This window comes from Corvus hawaiiensis, chromosome 2 (genome assembly GCF_020740725.1).
Source record: "Corvus hawaiiensis isolate bCorHaw1 chromosome 2, bCorHaw1.pri.cur, whole genome shotgun sequence".
NCBI lineage: Eukaryota > Metazoa > Chordata > Aves > Passeriformes > Corvidae > Corvus > Corvus hawaiiensis.
This window is the reverse complement of record NC_063214.1, coordinates 35,559,054-35,580,450: the sequence shown is the minus strand read 5'-3', so window position 1 is coordinate 35,580,450 and position 21,397 is coordinate 35,559,054. Positions and strand designations below refer to the sequence as shown.

The 21,397-nt window shown below is 37.4% G+C and overlaps 1 protein-coding gene across 1 annotated transcript in view; it reads left to right on the top strand.

The window, feature by feature from the left end:
• Positions 1 to 21,397, top strand: part of TENM4 (teneurin transmembrane protein 4) — a 1,366,951-nt gene that overhangs the window by 434,227 nt on the left and 911,327 nt on the right. Inside the window, exon 4 of the mRNA XM_048294397.1 lies at positions 3,610 to 3,683. The gene's annotated coding sequence lies outside the window, so the exon portion shown is untranslated. The remainder of the gene's footprint in view (positions 1 to 3,609; positions 3,684 to 21,397) is intronic.

The window sequence follows — 21,397 nt, the reverse complement described above, 5'->3', positions numbered from 1 at the left end:
ACTGACTTCTCTGCAGATCTGTAGCTTCTGTTTAGGACCAAGAGCTCATGGCCTGCACAGTTCATTTGTAAATTAATTACAGGATTCAATTTTTGAAAAAGTGGGATCTGAGAGTCATGGAAAGGGATCTTCAAATGAAAACTTTAATCATACAGCGTGAAACCTGACACATTTGTTTCTATGTTTGTTCTCATGAGCATATGTTACAGGGCTCGGGAGACTGGGCAGGTACTGCAGTCTACATTGAGTGATGTCCCTGCTACAGTCCTTTAATCAACCCCCCTTTGAATTATTATTTGTAAAACTCTGAATAAGGTAGAGCAATTCATACATTTCCCGGTTGTACAGTTGAAGTCAAAGACATATCAGCAACATCATTTCCTTATGCCCTACAAATTTACCTGTGAGAAAGGCAAGGAATGACCAATGGACAGTTTGCTTAGTTCAGCCTCACTGTGATTTCCCTGGTAACTTCTCCTCACCACAAAACAAAAAGCCTCAGCAGGAAAAGGTGGGATCAGAAGTAGAAGCAAGGTGGCTAGAAAGGGGTTCAGAAGCAGGGTATAGGTGTTTGACACTATTCTGTGTAATTAAATTCAGCACTGCAAATAGCCTGTGTTTTTTTCCCATGAGGGCAAGGTTGTTCTGGCATGCTTTTATAGATAGATAGATATAATTAATGCTTCATCTCTCCTTTAATATACTGCGTGAATACTGTGTCTTGCAAGGACTGTCCTGTTCCAGAAAGGACACCACTTCCTTGTTGCTGGTTAAACAAGAAGTTTAAGCAGGAGTATTCAAAATTATTATACTTGTTTGTTGTTTGTTTGTTTCAAAGTTGGTAGAATTTTTCTCCTATTTTATTTTTTATCTTCCCCTTCTCCAAACCCAAGTCAAGAATTTGCTTTTCCTCTGAGTTAAAGAACAGCATTTCCCCCCAAGTGCTCATCAGTTGCAAGTGTCCATTTAATTATTGTTAGACTTCAGAGCTTCTTACTTGTTAGCATTAAACTGGTGCACAGCCATGTAGTACCTGCAGTGTGAGAAGTAACTAAGGTCAACTTTTAAGAGCAAATCAAAAGAGAAAAGCACCACCAGTGTAGCAGAAATTAGAGACAAGAAAGTAGAATGGTAGAAAGTAAAGAAGGAAATCCTCCTAGATTTCAGAAGTCATTATTATCATCCAATTCTTTCATTCATACTAGCGCAAAGTAGAGTACTTTCTCTGAAATCTATAATGAAGAAACCCCAACTTTTCCCTTTAGGTACAGACTTCAGTTACACTGGCTTAAAATAGTACACCTTTCTCTTAGCTATGCCCAACTGACTGCCAGCGTGTCTCCTTGTAGACATCCTGCATTCAAAGTCAGGCTATTTAAGCTAATACATCTTCTCCTTGGTCTAAAGTTTTACATTAACCTGAAAGGCAGGGAGAGCTGAAAATCATGCAAACAGTAGTTCATAGAACTCAACTGATAAGCCTTAACTCATTAAATAATTATAACGCTATCACATTCATAAGTGCATGTTCTATCCTTGTTCTCGTCTAGGATTTGTGAAAGGGCAAGATAAAAAATATATTTTCCTGATTTCCACACTATGAATCTGAGGGAGAAGCAAACACTTGACATAGTCATGATTTATATAAGTAAAATTTTCATTAGATAAATACGCAAATTACAAGAAGGAAAAAATTAACAGTTTTTCTGTAGAAGAAAACTGTTTTTCTAGACACATTTTCTTTCTGGTTCATCTTTTTTACCTTCATCACCTTAGCTATCAAAGGCAAAGGCAGCACGTAGGCTTGCCTCTCTAAGTGTGAAGGACAATCCACAAAACTTCAGTGACAAATATTGTCCCTGCAAATTGCAACCACTGGTTTTTTTCCAGGCAGTTTGCCTGGGGTTTTTTTGCTTTTTCTTTACTGTCACTGCCGGGTGTATGGCCATAGCCTGCTGCTTAAAGCATAACAGCAGGGAAATATGAACAGAACAAGCTGGAGCCAACTACTTGCAGAAATCTCCTTAACCTGTGAATTTATTTTGTGACTAGAGTTACTATGAAAATGGTGACTGAGCTTAAACTACTGAAAGAGCTTGGTTGCTTTTAGATAAGCACTAAAATGGTTAAGTCACCACCTCTGGAAGTGTTAAAAAAGCATATGGGTAGGGCACTTGAAGATATATGTGGTTTAGTGGTGAACATGGAGGTGGTGCTAGGTTGATGGTTGGACTTAATGAACTCAGATGTTTTTTCCAGCCTCACTGATTCTACAGTTCTAAGGCTCAGGCACTGGAATGGTTAGATTTGAGGCCAAGACCCATATCAGATTTAGATTCAGAGTGAGCAGCTTCAAAATCCCCCAATTTCAACTTCAAATGACAGCAGGGTCTGGTGATCAGATGACCTAGTATCATTTCTAGAACTTCTTAGAAACTAAGTGTTCTAATTTTGACTCCCCATATAGCCAAAATTAAAGGACCTGGTACTGCTCTGACAATTTCAGGGAAAACAGGAAATACTCTTCCACTCCACAAAAGGAAAAAATTATCAGTGTGTTCAATGAACTTAGCCAGAATATTGGAAGAAGACAAGAACAAATGGCCTCAAGCTGTGCAAGGGGAGGCTTCGATTAAATATTATGAAAAATTTCTCTCCTGAAAAGGTTGCCAGTCACTGGAACAGGCTGTCCAGGGAAGCGATGGAGTATCCCTCCCCAAAGATGTTTAAAAGACATGCTGATGTAGCACTTGGGGACATGAGTTAGTGGTGGGCTTGGCAGTGCTGGGTTATCAGTTGGACTTGATAGTCTTAAATGTCTTTTGCAACCTGAAACGTTCTGTTTCTTTGATTCTATGAATCTGTTCCTGTATCAACACGATCTCCTATGGTGTTTTAACAGTTTGTGAGGATGAAATTATATTAGAAGGGTCCTGATTTGAAGTTAAATGTTTTGTGTTTACCCTACCATTGTGTATTACTTTCTTAAAAATATACATGTAAGTGTGTGTGTGTGTGTGTGTCTTGAATGTTAAATATTACAACCTTAAGTGGACGGAGTATCTTTGCTGTCCTAGTGGGATACAGGATGCATAACAAAGGTGAACAGTCATATTATAAGATAGATGTTTTGATACTATTAGGTATACCTGGATCAGTTTTTTTTACCTTTGGGTGTGTATATCAATAATCCTTTGTTTAGGTCCAGGAATGGAACCTAGCTGACCTTACTACAGACAAATATATAATTTGTTTTATAGTGTAATGTATTGTGATTGAAATAAAAATATGTATCCCATGGATAACAGCTCAGAAAATCTCCTGTATAAACCCATGATATAAAAAGATGGTGACTTTCTAAAAGCTCTTAGAATCAGCGACACAAGAAGAGCCTTCAATTCTGTTGTGTTGTCTTACTTTAACACTCATTAAATGTTTCACAATACTATGATCTCCTCATAGCAAATATAAATAAACTTCTTTTCCTCCAGCACTAAAAACAACTTCATTATTACTTTCTAATTCCATAGCAGTACAAGAGAAATAAACCTTCTGAAATTGCAAGTCTTTTTCCAATTTTTTTTTTGTTTTGTTTTTATTTTTTGGTAGGATGGACCTATTTTTTTGCTTGGAAAATAAGATGTTCTCTGCTTCTGGCACACTGGTGAAAATCGGTAATTAAGGTAAGAGAAATAACTTCAGATTTCCTACAATTTCCTGGTCTTGCAGCCTCTCATGGCTTCAGAAGTGATGCCTGAAATTCTCTTTCTATGCTGCTTCTTTATTTATATTTCATTTAGAAACTCAAGTTACTTTGTTGCATTTTTAATGACATAAAGACTTCACTGTTACAGCAGCTCATTTAGCTAAGTCAGTACCTGTGGGCTTTTTTGGTTTGTTGTTAGAGATGCCATCACAGATTTAAATTTTACTGGCCTGTGGGAATAGATTGCCTTTCTAAAGAAAACAACTCTTTTTCTAAAGTAATTCACCCTGCAGGAATTTTAAGGCCTGAGAATCTAAATCTGCTTTTGGAACACTCTATAGTTAGCACAAAATTTGAAAAACAGCTTTATTAACTAGGACCCTTCACTCCTACTCAAAGAAAATAAGACTTACGGGATTTGCAAGCTTTTGATCCTTTCACCCCTAAACAACTGATTTAAGAACTGATCTCTAGGTCTCATCATTTTCCACTGAGGTTCATTTTCTACTATAACTTGGATTTGAATAGGTAATGTTGATGTACTGAGACAAAATTACACACTTCTTTCTAGAAGCATAGATTAACAAACATAAAGTTGTAGCATTTTGAAGGAGTGCATTTTTACATAAACACTAACACAAGCCAGTGGGAGCAGATCTGGCTATCTCTTGTTAGGGCTTTTTCAAATCCTTGCTCCAAGCAGCGTTGTGAATCAAATCAAATTATTAAATCAGAGATAAACACAGGAATGATGGGAGGCCAGTTCTCAGAAACAGATGGATTTACCAACCTCTTATGCACTGTGTGGTGGGATTACCACCAACAGGTACAGCACAGTTAGTCTGGCAGCCTGCTCAGTTTTCTGTGTAACTCATTGATTCTATAGCTCACAGTGCACTGGTTGGAGAAAAGGGATGTAGGAGTGTTGTTTTCTTTAGATCATTCACTTATTTACTAATCAGAAAAACAGGGGTTTTTTAAGCAATTATATAACTGAAACACTGCTCAGGTGCCCTAAAGAAACCTTTTAAGGATTGCACATACACAAAATAACAAAAAAATCAGCAGTGTTTACTGAACTAAATACAGATATGGAGTATGTAAGATGTGACCAATTCTTGACAGATTATTTCTGTCACATAATAGACTTGTCTGTTTTCTAGCAAATCTTATAGACTTCATCTCTTTACAGTTGAATTAACAAGAGATGAGTTTTGCTGGCTGCTGTTGTCTGGGATCACCTCCTCTGCATGGTGTTGGCATAGCTAACATTGTTATATTAATGTCCAGTCACAACTTCATTAAGAGTGTGGCTGCAGGATAAAGCAATGATGCTTTTGTGATGTTTGGTTAAGAAGTCTGTCGTCACTGTTCAGTTATAATCTGTAAGGAAAATAACTAAGGCTACATACATGTAAATATGTTTATATATGAGCAACACTATACACACTCTATGCAGTCTATAGGTTGCAATTGGTATTAAAATGATGGTTGAACCCATTCTTTACAGAAAGTTTTAGATGATCAGTTTCTTTTTTATTTAGTTGCAAATTAAATCCTCAGTGGTGTAGTACCTAGAAATGCCCTGGTCATGCCCTTTGAAATTTCTATGAGAACAGCCAAAACCATTCAGCAAAGGCCACATTTTATCCTAAAAATTCTCCAAAAAATCAAGAAGTATTTTCTGAGATAAACCAAAACTGCAGTTTATTTACCCACAGTCATCAAGAATGTATTTTGCTGATGTAATATGTAATGTGTTTAATTGTGTTGGTCACATTTTATTACATCTTGAAGTGTCAATTAACTTCTTTGGTGCAAATTGACAGATTGTATCCAAGCTCTAACCCAAGCCTCCCAATAGTTGTTAGCAGATGCTGAGAATCTTTCGCCCTTACTCTACCTCAAAGCATATGTCTGCATTTCAGATGATGTTTCTATATTCCTGTGTGAGAAAACAAACTATCATTTCTTGCTGAACTAGATCCACAGTTCTGAATTATCAGTTCTTAGCAGCCTTGTGATATCTGCTAATTGACATGTAATGTGTGAAACTGGAAATGTGGGTTTGAGTGTAAATATATCAAAGCATTATTCTGACTGAATTTTAAGTTCTTTATATAACCTTGACACCAGTTTACACCTATCAGCTCATAGGACTTCTATTATTAAATTTAAACACAAATTTATATCCACTGCTTCTAAAACACATCACTTTATTTCTTTCAAGTAGCATAAAAGTAACTTCTGACTGTTTCTGTCGGCAGAAGTTTGAGTGGCAAACTGCTATTAAGAAAAAGAGAGAAGGCCCATAGTATTATCAAACTCATATTTAGCAGGACCTACAGTGAAAAATTCTGAAAAGTAAAAGAATAGAAGGACATGTGATTTTAATTGTAGGATAAAAATTGAAACAATTACATTTTTGCAGAAAACAATCCCCTCGTTTTTAGCAGTGTGAGCTACAGACGCATCAGGGATTTTTAGGATGCTACTTTCAAAGAGTGGTTAAAAAGTAGTCTCTTGTAAAATAGATGTAACCTCCGGGGCTTGAGCATAGTCCCTGCCTGCCCACCTGAAACAGCACGCAGCAGGATCATGCAAACTTCAACTGATTATTTTCCTAAACCCAGAACATGTTAGACCTTCCTTAAGAAATAAATAGCTGTTGAATATGGAACAGAATCTGAAGTATGGAACTAAAATAAGACATGATTCCTAAAATAAAAGCAATTTCAGAGTTTAAAAGAAACATTATTTTATTCTGGCAGAGACTATTCAGAGAATTTCTGGTGATTAGAAGGCATTCAGCCACAAATGGAAGGAATGTATTCAAGCCTCAATATATTTTATCGCCAGGCTTCTAAAGACCGTGAATCCCAACCAAAATGGTGAATGGTGACATTTTCTGTTTTTCGTTAGAGAAAGGCAAGGCAAAACAGCACAGCCTTTGTCATATGGATCCCTCTGATGTCAGTGAATATAGTGCACACGTAGGCCTATAACCTGTGGGGTTTTTTTAAGTTGAATCATCAAATGAAGCCTACTTGTAGCATTAAACATCCAGTCTGTTTGAGACTGTTTGACAGAAAATACACCTAACTTTAGTGGTGAAAATAAAGTCATAAACTCCTGTCTGTTAAAGGAACATGAATCTCTCTATCATCCTCCTTCTTGAGATAACAAAAGCAAAAAATAAGAAAAAAAATAAAAAGTAACAACACCAAAAATGTGCTTTCTCATTGAACAGAACCAAATCATTCAGAGTACTGTGAGAGAAACAGAAGACTCCTCTTCTGTGAATGTATTGTTGAAATATATCTGTCACTGGATGCCATCTGGTCCATCACCAAACAAACCATGCTGCATTTCAGAGGCATCTATTCATAGTTCTTCCTAAGAACATAGCTGCTGACAGAATGGGACAATATGCAGGAGAGAAGGAATGTATGGGAAGCACAGATAATTCAAGGATACCTTTCTCCAAAGGTAATGTCCTGTAGTTCCCTGAGTTACATCATCCTGAAATACAGCCTGTTTGATATCTGGAGTCCAGTGACAACAAAAGCTGTGTCTTCACAGTGTCTTCTGACTTAGGCAATGTTTAATTTCAGTTATAAAACAAGAGAAGAACTTGCTAGATGATGCTGGGAATCTCTGCTGAATGTACTCCCCATGCTAGGGCCAGCAACATTTGTGGTCCTGTAAAATTAAATGACTGCTTTTTCAAAGCTTTTCCAAAGGGGAATGAGCAGGGTATGGCATCATGGTCCTTCCCACCCTGGTCTACAGTGGTGACTGTGGATACTGATAACAATGTGATGAATTAGTGTTGATGGAACTCTTTTCAGTGAGAAAATACACCTTATCTGTAACCCAGAAACTCAGAAAAAATCTTATTTATTTTGACTTTCAATTAATTTAGATATTAAAAGAGGCAACATAATTTTCTTGGAATGAAAATGTATAGAGTAATGAACAAAACATAAATAAAATAAGTTGATTTGGTAAAAGAAGACCTTTTAATTGAAATAGAAGTTCTCTCAGCATTCTTTCTGTAACAGTTTATTTCTGGTCAGAATTAAGACAAATTATAACAAATCTCTTTGGGCAGAATTTGTTCCGTATTCAACTCCATTCCACAATAGATCTGAAAGTCCAGATTTTCTTTTCCTGTCTTGCCAGTTAAAGAGGCATCAGGGCACCCTAGAAGATGACCAGTTCTGGAGAACTGGTTTCTGCATGACTGGAAGCCAGACTTCATCCAATCATTTTGAGCATGGAGCAACCTGGTCTAGTGGAAAGTGTCCCTGTCCATGGCATGGGAGTTGCAACTAGAAGGTGCCTTTCAGCTCAAACTATTCTATGATTCTATGGTATTGTAAGAAGAAACTTGGCTTCCTTGGACTCTTTCTGAAGTGACCAGATTGTGAGTTCAGGCCTTCAGAGTGCTAAGATATCTGACTCTACACCACACAGTGATTTCAGAAAAATATTGAGGCAGACAATCCAGCCAATGCCTTGTTCAGCAATCTTCAAGCAGAACATTGTGAGGGAGTCTAAGTTAGCTCTGTTTCTTCTGAATATGGAGGGACTACTGAGATGCAGTGAGGGACATGGTAGCCAGCTTCTAGATAGGATAAGTAAAAGGTTTGAAGCCTTATGAAAGAGTTGGGTGGTTTTTTTTTGGGGGGGGGGGATTATCTGGGGTGTGGGGTTTTTTTAGTTTTTTGGGGGGATTGGGGGTTTTTTGTGCATTTTTGTCTTTCCTTTTTTCATCTAATTTTGTTGGCTGTTATCAGAAATTATGACTTCAGCTATCACAGGGCAATGAGTTAGCTGCATTACTTTTAAAACAAAACTAAACTAAGACATTGCCCCAGAAAAACAACACTGTTTATGAGTGGTGTGATAAAACCAGAGATCATGTCATAGCAACTAATGCATCACAATTACAGCTGACTGGTTTGTTTATCAGCCCCATAATAAGTCTATCATTATTTCTTTCACTAATAAACATTTCCATTCTGATTTTCTGACAGTATCTAGACCTGGACTTTGCGACCCAGTTAGTATTTTCTAGCTTTCTACATTCATTATACAGCAGTGGCATAATAATATGTATATATATGTATATACACACACATACATATATAAAAACCCATCTGAGTTATGATAATTGATATTTTGTAGTAGATACATCTCAGCTAATATATCAAACCACAGCATATGTGCAACGTCATTGTCTGCCTTGAGTTTTATATGACATTTTGTATAGATGAGACATATGATTTTATTATACCATGATATAATACAGTAGTATTCTCATTTCTTCCATTGTTGCATATGCAATTCAAAAGCCTTCTTAACATACTTTCTAAGGGAATTTTTTGTGTGCTTTCTTTTCGTAGTCTTTGTTCATATACTGTTTACTTCTAATGACAGCCTTAGACATAATTTTGTATACTTAAGTAGATGTAGAGAATTACAGTATCGGATCAATATCTGGAAACAAATTCATTATTTGTATGCCCCTCCAAAATAAGTTTAAACTAAAGATAGAAAGACCTGAAGAAAACAGACCTTTTGCCACACTTCTACTTCGTAAAATCTATAAAGTTCATGAAATAAGGTATTTTGAGACAGATCCTGAGGTGAGGATGTAAAATCAGTTATTTCTAGTGCTTATACATCATATTTTCCTGACAAGAGATTCGGATTTTTGTGATGTGGTTTTGTTATATGGTTGTTGTGCAAATAATATCAATTCTTGTGCCTGCATTCCAGCAGCGTACTAGTCTAACAGATATTTAATGGATATTGCTACTTCTGCTTGGCAAATGAAGCCCTGTTTGATAGAATTTCAATTTTGGTAAAAAGTTATAAAAGAGTACTGAAAAGGTGGCTAATGTTATTACTGCTAGATAGAAAATCAGGTTTCTAAACTCTTTATTTTCTTGTGTCTGTGTAATGTGACAGGAGAAGGTGATGACTGCTGTTAAAGGGAGACATCAGTTACAGTGCTGTTCATAAAGGTAGTTTGTTTGGCAATAATGTCTTATCTCTCTGCTTTTTCCTTTCTTCAAAGGGCAGCTTCTTCAGGACTTTCTGATTTTCAAATTCCTTTATTCTTTAAAGTACTTACATGATGACAAAAAGGGCCTATAACATCATTCTGACAGATGGAGTATTTCAGGGAGGCTTGTTTACTCCAAAACAAGATATTCCAAAGGGATCTTCAAGATAGCTAAAAGTACAAGCTCAGCTTGGTAGTGGGCTTAAACACTTAAAATAATGCTGGTTTTTTAACTTTATTCCTATGAAAATTTTAGCTGTAAACCCTGGCTACAATAATTTAAAATGCATGGAAATCTCCAGAGAGCTTTCTCCCTCAGTTTATGTCTTTGTTTCGCATTTTTTTGGAGTATTTCTATTAAAACTTCATTATGTCATTACTTCGCCAAAACTGCTGGCTCAAACTGCATCATGAGTTTGCTCCACTGCGTATCCATGTCTGATGTGCTGTACATTGGCCCACATGTTTACTACTGCTGGAGATGTTCTTAGTTTTCAAACAAAAAACTCACAATTTGCAAACTTGGGCTTCTATTAAATAACCATTATAAATTATTTACACAGATGGCATAATCCATTTGAGTAAGCTGGTGATTTTTTTATTCATCTAGTAAAAGTAGTTTACAGGATTTTTTTAACAGGATTTTTGATTTGTGAATTTCCTATACAAACTTCTGCTTCAACAGTTCTCCCCTAATTTTGGCTTCTTCAGTTTTTGTCAAAGGAAGCGTTAAAAAATTGTTCCATTATTTATAATTAACTAAGATTATACATCACACACTACTTCCTTTATTTCCCGAAATGTGTGAAAAAATCGTACTGTTATATATTCTCTTTATATAATAACATAGTAATAGCAATACTTGACAGGGAAGAATTTGGACTCCCTGGCCAAATCACATTTTGTCAAGTGACTTCTGGGCAGTACTGGGAAGTGAGCACAGCAAAGAATGATTCCCAGGATGCAGCTTGGATGCAGGAGGCTGAGTAGGTTTGTTGGCAGTGCAGAGGGCTGTTTCATGCTAGTTGGCTTCTACCACAGGCTGGTGCTGGGCACATTCAAGTCACATTCAGGTGTGGATGTTCATGGCCCTGGCCTCATGCTGGCTGACTGCTGCATTGGTACACAGCAGAGACCTTTGGGGCTAACCAGCACATGCCCTCAGTGGTCTGTGTTACAATTCCTCTAATTAGCCGGTTCACTAAGGTAGAGGCACAACCTCATTACCTTCTGAGCACCCTGCTTTGAATTGCTTTGTCACCTATTTTGGAAGGATACCCATTTTAGGCCACAGCCATGGCAAAAGCTTCCTTACTATGATCAGAACAAGCTTTATTGCTCCACAGAAATGAAAAAAAAAAAAAATATTGAGCCCAAAAAATTGAATGAACAACTAGTGTCATGAATAAAACATGAACTTACATTAAAACTTCTCCTTAGTTGTTTCAACATTTTACCAAGCTTCTAAAGCTACCTTGTAGGTTTTGTTATTTGCTCAAGGGACAGCATGCTCTGAAGACTTCTTTTCTCTTTTCCCTTTTCTGTGTGACAACTATTACATCTATCAAGAAAAATTGTTTAGAAGAGTTTTTTCCCCTGTAGTACAAGATACGTTCCCCTCCTGATGCAGCTGTCCATCATTCCCTGTAACTGGGTAACGGGAGGTCACATGAGACTGGATGACTGTGTCACTTCCACTACTTTTCTAAAATTACTTGGGTATTATTCCTATTGTGTATTTATTACATTTCATTAGAATATTTTTGCCTTAAGCTTTCAGTCTTCCCTCTTTTGCTTACAGCTTTATCAGCCCAAGTGATATGTATTTTTTATGAGCTCTGTGTTATGAGAAATAATGCATAATGTATAAGGTAAAACCTTCTAGGATTCGTGTTTAACTCACTACAAGTTTTGCATGCTGTCTACATATAACATGCAAATGTTATTAAACATTCTGCAGTGAAGGAAATTGGAAAAATATACGCTCCCTATTTGAAAATTTGAAGGAACTTTGTCATAAAAATTAATTAATATGATGTCAAAATTTAACATTAATTAACCCATTCATAAGTAACTGTGCAAATCCAGTTTAGCAACCTACGGCAAAGCAAAACCACTGTGCAATTATGCTGCAATTACAAGTTAATTACATAGATATAACAGCATCTGAATTTTACTTATACTGTCTTTTTTCAAATTATAATAATTAACCTTGCACCTTCTAGGTTTTATCTTGCAGAACAATAGCACACATGACCTAGTTGAGTGCAATTTTTCTGCTCTTAGGTTTACTTCTTATGAAAATCTTATGTAAAAATCTGACATAGGATCATTCATTAGCCAATTTAAATTGAAAATTCTTTCAAGACAATTTGTAAACAATGCTTAACTGGAAAAAAAGAAATATATAATATATGTATATTTATTTCTAATTTTAAAGTTTGGCCATAAAATATTAAGACATCAGATCTTGTCTTAAGAAGCTTTCTATTGCAGACTTTTTCTCCTTTTTGGGTTAAAAACCAAGGCTTGTTTTCATCTTTCCTAACTCTAGATACCTAGGATGCATAAATTGCATTTCCTTTTTCATTTTCTGTAGAGTGAACAACTCGACCGGCTTAAAGTGATGTGTATCTTTCAGGGGTGGTTTTGCCGGTGTCCACTGACTTCCTAAACTGGTGAATGACAAAGCCAGTTCTTCCCTCTGCATTTGCCTCTGTGTTCTTCTCCTCATAGCTATCAGCACTCATGAGCCAAATAGTCTAACAAAGGTGCTCAAGAAATACAAATGTAGAAGGATTGTGAGACAGCACTGGCTTTTCAAATTCCCAGTGTATTCTGTCTATATCTTGGAATTTTAAACTGATAATAACATAATTTGAATATTTCTTACTTTATTAGTAATATGAAACATTTCCCTTTATTCAAAAGGATGTGTTTAGAATGGTTTGGAAGCATTCTTTGTTTTAAGATCTATAGGCATAAGGAAAAGGGAAGTCTAGTTCTGTTATCAGAAAGATTCATCCTTATGTTTCCTGTTATTATTCCACAAGATTGCTAAATGCTGTACATAAAACAAGCCTTCTCTAAGAAGTGTTTATATACAAACACAGAGATTAAAGGTGTATCAAATGAAACACAGGCCTAGGAGAGGAGTTGAAAGTGAAGAAATCCTTATTAATGTGTTGAGCAGCATTTTCAGAATAAGTCTCATCTTAATGCTGCCTTTATTATTACCAAAACCAGACTTTCAGTAGATATTTTAAAGTACTGTTTTTGTTCTTTGTTGTCACAGATTTTCTTTTTCATAAAAGCTTAAGAACCCTCTGTTAAGAACCTCTTAAGCTGGACTCCAGCAGAGCTATGCTATATCTCTAAAGGGGGGCAGTGGGTGGGGTGTAAGATGTAAGGGGTTTTAAACCTGCATGTTGCCAGGAGCATCTGAAAGTCTAATCATGACCTGTTGTACGTCCTTTCATTTCATGAGTCTATTTGTTCACACCTAATCAATGATTTCATTTTAAATAATCAGATTAGGACATTTTGCCTCAGGAACAGACAGCAATTCAAAGAATTGCAGACATAGTAATACCAGCAACAAGGATCAGTGATTTCCCATCCTTATTAAGACAAAACTCAATTTAAAGTTAGCACATTTTATCATAAAAAAAGAAATAAAAAATCCAGACGTGATTTTCACATCTATACATCTACTGTGCTACCAAGAAAGCAAACAAAAAAAAAATCTAGCACAAATGAGAAAACAGTAATTTTATGAAGATTGGGGAAGAGAACTGTATTGTGTATTTGTGTTACAAAAGTACATTCATTACATTTTTCAGATATCTGTATATGCTGCTGTTTTTTCAATGCCCATCATGTTGTTAACTAACCATGAAATAATGTCATACCAGAAACAAATGTTTGTTCTTAAACCTTTATTCACCCATATCAATAAATCTGAGAAAGAGTTTTCCTGTGGAGAAAAGTACACTGAAGAATAAATGGGTTCATGTGTTAATTTTTTTCTTTCTCCCTGAGTTTCAATTTAATAGATATATCTTTTCTTCTAGGGTAAGCACTTGGGATCTGACTAAAAATATTTTTATTTCTCAGTTCACTGAAAATGTATATGATTATTCCTGCATGCATTACAAACATTTGGAATAATTATATTCATTACAGTACACATATAAGTTTGAATTCAGTTAGCTAAACTGGTGATATAGCCTTTTAAATACATCAAAACTATATTTATGTTAGGAAGGAAAAGGAGCTGCTTAACTGACACAAAAAAATATCTCTGTATAAATTGATCATTAATAAATTTATGTTGATAATTAAATTATGTTTCACCTTTAGAAGGGTGAGTTTCCAAGACTGTAATGTCATCACTGGGTGTAATTAAATCAAGTTCAATACATATCTGAAAAACATCAGAAACAGGTTGTGCTTTTGATAGTGGGAGGGTGAAGTTAGTGAGGCAGGAGTTGTCCTCTTCTGTATCTCAGCAAGGTCAAAATACTTTTGCATTAGAAACAAGTAGCTATGATTCAGGAAAATAGCCAACAGTTTAACTCTGATTACAAAAAATGTTGTAGTAAAAATGGTTCATGAGAAGCGTGCTGGATACATCTAAATCTGCCAGCTGAAATAAACAGTTTGGTGGGAGAAAATGCTGATGGAGGAACAACAACAACCTGTTTAGCTCAATCACACCAGGAAAGGAATTGGGAGGGAGGTTTTTGTTTCAACTTTATCATTTTTTTTCCCTCAGGTAAATTCCCTGAAGTTTCTTGTTTTGTAAGCATTTCATGTCTAACCTGCCTCTTAAGTATATAATACAAACCCATTAACACTCTTCTCTTGTTTTCTTACACACAGTGGTTTTAGAAAGAGGTACAGTGTTATTCAAAGACCTCTGAAGGCAAAGGACAAGCTTGCATTAAGCTTTGGCAAAATCACCCTCCCTCTGGTTACTGCTCTTGCAGCATAAAATGAATAGTGCATTGACAGATACTTTCATTTAATCAGGGCTAGTTTTAGTGAACTTGCTGCAATCTGAAGTCGAACTCTCTATGTATTTTTATATCTACACATTCACATGTTTCCTATATTCTTAAACATTTGAAAGATGTAATTAGGAAATATCACTAAGTTTGCAGTTCTGCTATCCTCATCTTCTGATTCAGCATAACAGGAAGGAGTGAGTGTAAAAATGGTCATTTTGTAACATCTGTCACTGCCAGAGCCAAATGTATCAGATCACAGTAAATTTTCCCATCAGTGTGCACATAGTAAATTACTTCTCTTCATAGACCATTTTGCATTTCCTGTAAGTATCCCTGGAAAACATTTCCTAGCTATAGGTTTTGAATTAATCAATCAACTTTTGTTTTTATAGCACCATTCTGGAAAATCCACTCATAGTACTTTCAGTAATAAAGATAAGAAAAACAAATCCATACTCTCCATTTAAGTCCAAAGCATCTATCTTCTTGACTATGTTCACTTAAGACATTTCAGCTGTGGAAGTACCAACTGCTCTATACTTTTGGGAACTCTTTAACTACAAAACAAATAGATGTAAGAAACAGTAAAAGTATCCCAGTCACAGAAAAGAATGTGGAGCAAACTGGAGCTTTGATTTGACCCTACAAATCATGTCTTAATTTAATAATTTGGGAAAATTAGGAAATGTTTTGAAGCCATTTCTGCAGGCCACAGTGTGGCTGCTGAAGGGCAGCTGTGGGATATTCAGTTACTCTTAGATGTCGGCAGTGTGGATGTCTGCAGCTGATCTAGGATCTTTTCAAGGTCATGAACAATAAAAGGGTCTCATGGCTCCAGTCAAGTCACCTGTTCAGGACCTGATGACTCATGGCCTTCAAATGTCTGTTTCTCTCTTTCAACCATTAAAGGTGTTGAGCATGATTAGCTGTGGTGCAGACATCTACAGAAACCTCACCTCTTTACTAAATGAGTTTTGGCATGAAATATAGCCTGACATCATAGTGAAGCTTCAGTTTAGCAGTGAAGGAGGAGAGAAATCTAATAAGAAACCCAGCAAATCCCACATCAGACCTGCACAACAAGATGTTAGTGACATGAGCTTATGTATTTAATAGTGGTGTGTAATGCCATTAGAGTTTTGGAAGAAAATAATGCCATGAAATGATGAAGCAGAAGCTGTATTGACCAACTTAGATAAGATTTTGTAATTTTTTAGAAGAAATAAAATGTCAATGCAATTATTATTTCCAAATATATGAATAGAAGCCAGAAACTCCTGCAAAGTTCACACTGGTGCCTAAATGCGTTCAAAAGTGAGTTCCTCAATAAAAATAAGGCACTAAATGGATTGAATGTAAACTACATGGCAGGTTTGATCAAATGGTTCATTGATCCCTATTCCCACAAGTCATCCAGAGAAAATATTAGCACTTCAGGCACATGTTGAGAGCAGAGCTAGAGCACCTGCCAACTGGGCAGCTACAGCAATATGCAGAAAGACAAAATGAAGGAATTTCTCTTATGTGCAATACTCAAAGAGAGTAACATTTTGGGATCCAACTTGGAGTTCAAAACCTTGAAGAACTGTAGAGAAAGACCTCTGACATATAAAGTGAATTTTCTGCTTCTGTTCATCTCACTGCCTCCTTGGCTGTTTTGCAAAACTTGTTCCTGTCCTGAGTTGTGTCTAATTTCCCTCCAAGCACCATGCCCCTCGTTGTTGTGTGTTCACTGTATTTTATTTTGTGAGTTTCCCCTGTGCCAATTCATTTGGGGAGCCATTAATCCATCTGCCTCTCCTCCGTGTGTTAGCACATTTACAGAGGATAATTCAGTAGCATCATACATGGGCAACATATGTTTTTGCAGGTAAAATGATACCCTACAAAATAAGTGTCTCTATTTTGAACGTATGAAAATTGGTTTTTATTAGTGAAAAAAAATCAAAGAGTTACAAGGACATTTATCTCTTGCTATCAGGATGCATCTATTTGCACATTTGCTGACAAGCTCTTTCTTCCCCTGGCAGGCTTAAAACTTACTCCTTTTGTCTGTTCTCAAGGTAAATGCAAGTCCTATATGCAAACAAGAGTCTGTTGAAACAGCCCTTCTCTCACACCGTGCTCTCCTGACCTGACTTCGCACATTCAGTAACAGTGAGATTCCAGTCATGTAACTGTACCTAAAAAATTAATCATCTAGTGCTATCAGTTAAGCCACCTATGGTCTTTTAACAATACAGGGATTTTCGGACTGTGCAAGGTGCTTTCCTTTCTTTGTGAAAAGTAGCACATACCCAAGGTGGACATGTCTCTGTAATTTTGTTTTTTTCTTTCCTGTCTCTAGGACATCAATGATAGAGCAATCAGAGACTGTTAACTCACTCTGCTGCACACTCTTTCCAAAAACCTCAAAAAACAAAGTCCCAGCCAGTCATGCCCAAAGAGAAGAGAGAAAGGTCCTTCCTGCCCCTCATGGAGTCTGGGCATCATAGAGCTTGCCAGTTCCAAAATCCTACCTTTTGATTTCCACCAACACTCCACAGAACTTTGATTTCTCTCATCATTTCCATGACAATTTCTTATATTGGAGCAACAAGTAAGAATAATGAGCAGTTGGTGGCAGAGGCAGGAAAGAAGATTATAATGTGAGCAAAACTTATTCTAGTTCCATCAGAGAGTCAGCAAACTCTTTGTGTGGCTACCATAAGAGCTATATTTGGGACTCCTATAAAGGCTAAAGTAATGGCTTGACTCAGGAAAATAAAATAACGCCTTCAGAGCTCAATAAATAGTAAAATTTGCTTTCAATCACTCATATGCATATTCAGAAACTCCAAGTTACGTGGAAGAAAAGAGATAGCAAATATGCCAGTATTTTAGTATGTGTGTAGCAAACCACCAAATACTTGCACAGATTTAAGTGCACCACAGTTACCCCTGTCACAATGAAAAAATAACCCATTCACTTTTGAGCAAGCGTGGTGGGTTGACCTTGGCTGAATGCCAGTTGCCCACCAAAGCTGCTCTTTGCTTCTCGTCTTCAGCTGGATGTGGAAGAAAAAATATACTGAAAGGTTTGTGGTCAACACAGGGACAGGAAGAGATCACTCAACTTTTACCATCATGGTTGAAATAGACTGGACTTTGGGAAGATTAATTTATTGCAAATCAGATCAGGGAAGGTAAGAAAAACAGCCAAAACTGAAAACAGTTCCCCCTCACCCCTCCTTTCCTCCTGGACTCAAGTTCATTTACAATTTTCTCTCACTCCTTCCCCTCTGCAGTGCAGGAGGATGGGGAATGGGAGTTGTGGGTCAGTTCATCACACATTGTCTCTGATAGTCCCTCCTCATCGGGGGGGACTCTTCACATTATTCCCCTGCTCCTGCGTGAGGTCCCTCTCAGAGAAGACAATTCTCTACAGACTTCTCCATTGCGAGATCCTTCCCATGGGCTACAGTTCTTCAGTAACTGCTCCAATATGGGTCCCTTCTGTAGGGTACAGTACTTCAGGAACAAAAGGCTCCAGCATGGGTCTCCTTCAGGGTCACAGGTCCTGCCATCAAACCTGCTTAGCATGGCTCCAGTGAAGAGAGAGCCAGGAAGATGCCAGGAGGATGCCAGGAGCCTGCTCCAACACAGTCTTCCCGTGGGGCCTAGCCTCCTTCAGACTCCTCCTGCTCCGATATGGGTTCCTCCAGGGGCTGCAGGTGGATATCTCCTTTACTGTGGATCTCCATTGATGCCTTAGGGTTTTAGCTTTTAAATTTTTTCATTTATTTGTAATCCTGCAATCCTTTAGTGTATAACTCTAAACTCCATATAGAGTGTTAGCTACTGTTCTCCCATTTTGGTCAGACAAAACAATTCCTCTCTAGGCCTGGTAATCAAGGACACCTTACTGTCTCAAGCTCCAAGAAATGTAAGCAAAAGTGAGTTGAGGGTGGGGGAGCAAGCGTGGGGTAATGACTTCATTACCTGAAGCTGTAATTGGAAGATTAACCCCCAACATGCAAATGGACCAAACTTGTAAAAGTATCAAAATCCGTGACCCGTCGTCCATTTTTGGGTGTAGCACCTGGGGGACTTTATCTGTCCTAAACGTACCTGGAGGCCCTTCAATAAATATAACTGCTTTTTATTCTCTTAATTTTTTCTTGTTTCTGTTTTTAGATAGTCCCAAAAAGGCATCACCATGGGCTGAGAGGGGGCAGCCTGACTCACCATGGTCTGCACTACAGACTGAAGGGGAATCTCTGCTCCAATGCCTGGAGAATTTTTTCCCCCTCCTTCTGCACTGACCTCAAGTCTGCAGAACTGTTTCTCTCACTTGTTCTTATTCCTCTCTTTGGATGCAGTTTTTGTCTAATTTTTTACCCCATTTTCTTCCACTTCTTACATATGCTATCCCAGAGGTGCTACCATCATTGCTATGGGCTCAGCCTTGGCCAGAAGTGGTTCCACCTTTGGAGCTGAATGTCATTTGCTCTGTCTCACATGGGGGAAGTTTCTAACAACTTCTCATGGAAGCCAAAACCTGTAGCTCCCCAGCCACCAAAACCTTGCCACACAAACCTGATAGAGCAATGTAAAAGGTATGACAGTGCTATAGTGTGGCAAAATAACTTGTCATTGGAAGTACATTCTATTGACAAGAGAGAATTTTGGGTTAATTACCTGATTTCTCAAAGCTCTTAGCCATCCACTTTCCAGCCAGTAAGTATTGAACATTGGGCAATCTCTAATTTCTTACAGACTTGTTCTGCCATTCAGGTTGCTAGTCACTTACTGATGATTGTCCTGGGAATCCCCTGACTTTCAGAACAGCAGTGCATTTTCTACTGCTTAAGGCTGGCAACAAATTTAAGAGATCTAGAAAGTAAAACACATCCTTGTTCATCAGGCACCCTGATGAGGGCATCTTCAGATTGCCAGGGGGGGATTTAATAGGTTTGATTGCCCTGATACACACTACTGTTTCATACCTCTAGCCTTCACCTCATGGAAACTCATTAGTGAAATGCTCCATAGTACCTCAGTAGAATTTTGGTGTTTGAGCAGACTTTATTCTTATAGAGGCAGCACAAACATTGCTTAGAGACTGCATGTTATTTGTTTACCTTTGACAAAACATCAGTTCTCTGACAACTTTTCTACATATATTGTAAATACCTCTCAAAGACCTAGAATCATAGAGTCATAAGATAATTAATGCTGAAAAAGACCTCCAAGATGGAGTTCAACCATCTACATGTTTTTGAACATTTCCAGGGACAGTGGTTAGACCACTTCCCTGAGCAGCCTGTTCCAGTGCTTGACCATCCTTTCAGAAGAGATTTTTATCCTAATATCCAAACTAAACCTACCCTAGTGCAACTTGAGGCCATTTCCTGTTGTCCTATTGCTTCTTACATGTGAGAAGACATTGACCCATGCCTGGATACAACCTTCTTCCAAGTAGTTGTACAAGCAATAATGTACCTCCTGAGTCAGCTTATCTCCAAAATATACAACCCCTGTTCTGTAGAGTCATCCTTACAGGTGCAGGGAATAGTCTTATCTATAAAAATGTATGTGTGCACACACATGATGTTGAAAATACATGCCTTCCATTCATCCATTCCATTGCAGTGAGAGAAATGACCATGGGAAATATCTCAATTTCCCTTGAGAACTCAGGCCTGGTCTTCTCCAGGAGCAACTGCTCAGCCCTGATGCTCCCACCTTGATGTAGCTTCATTCTACGTGAGGACCCTGTGCCCAAAGTTGTAAACACCTTTTCCTGATCTTTCCCATGGGAGACTTTGCTGCCAGCAAGGAATGCTGTAGTCTGGTTTCTGGTAATTGAAATCATCAAGCCCAAAAATTTTAACTACTTAAGCCAATTGTTGCTTAGCTTTTCTTAAGTGTTCAGTGTAGCATATAAACAATGATCAGAGACTCATTAATAAATAAAATGGATTAAATAAGAAAGAGAAGGAGGAGACTATGGAGGATAGAGAGTAAATAAACAGAAGGATGAGGAGCTTTATACTCTTCTCAGTCTATTGGGATTCATCACTAGCTCCTGGAGGGTTGATGTAGTTATCTTCAGTCTTTTCCATTTATCTGGTTATTTGTAATCTCACCAAAAAAACCCCAGAAGTTCTATTTCCAGATTGTACATGCTGACTTCTTGGGAGGGAGTTTAAAATTCATTACAGGCATAAAAACAAATCAAGCTGACAGAATGCTCAAATATACTGCGCTGCCCAGATTTATAATTGAAAAACCCTCTGCTGCATGAAATGAGTGAAATAGAGCAGATGAACCAGCAGACAAGCAGAAGACCAGAATTAAACAAATTTGTGTAAATAAATCCTACTTATTTATCAGATAACGGGGATTCATTTTCTCTGTATTTGGCCTCTCTGTCAGATAATGTGAGCAAATATTGGTTGGAGTTGGAGGGCAGAGGGCATCCAGGTTGATTTTCTATTATTTATTAATTTTCTTTCGGGTGGATGATGGGAAAGGCCTGTGTGAAGTTTTGGGATGAAAAGAAAGACTGAAAGGATGTGACTGATCATGATTCATAATGCCATGGGCTCAGTTCTCCTT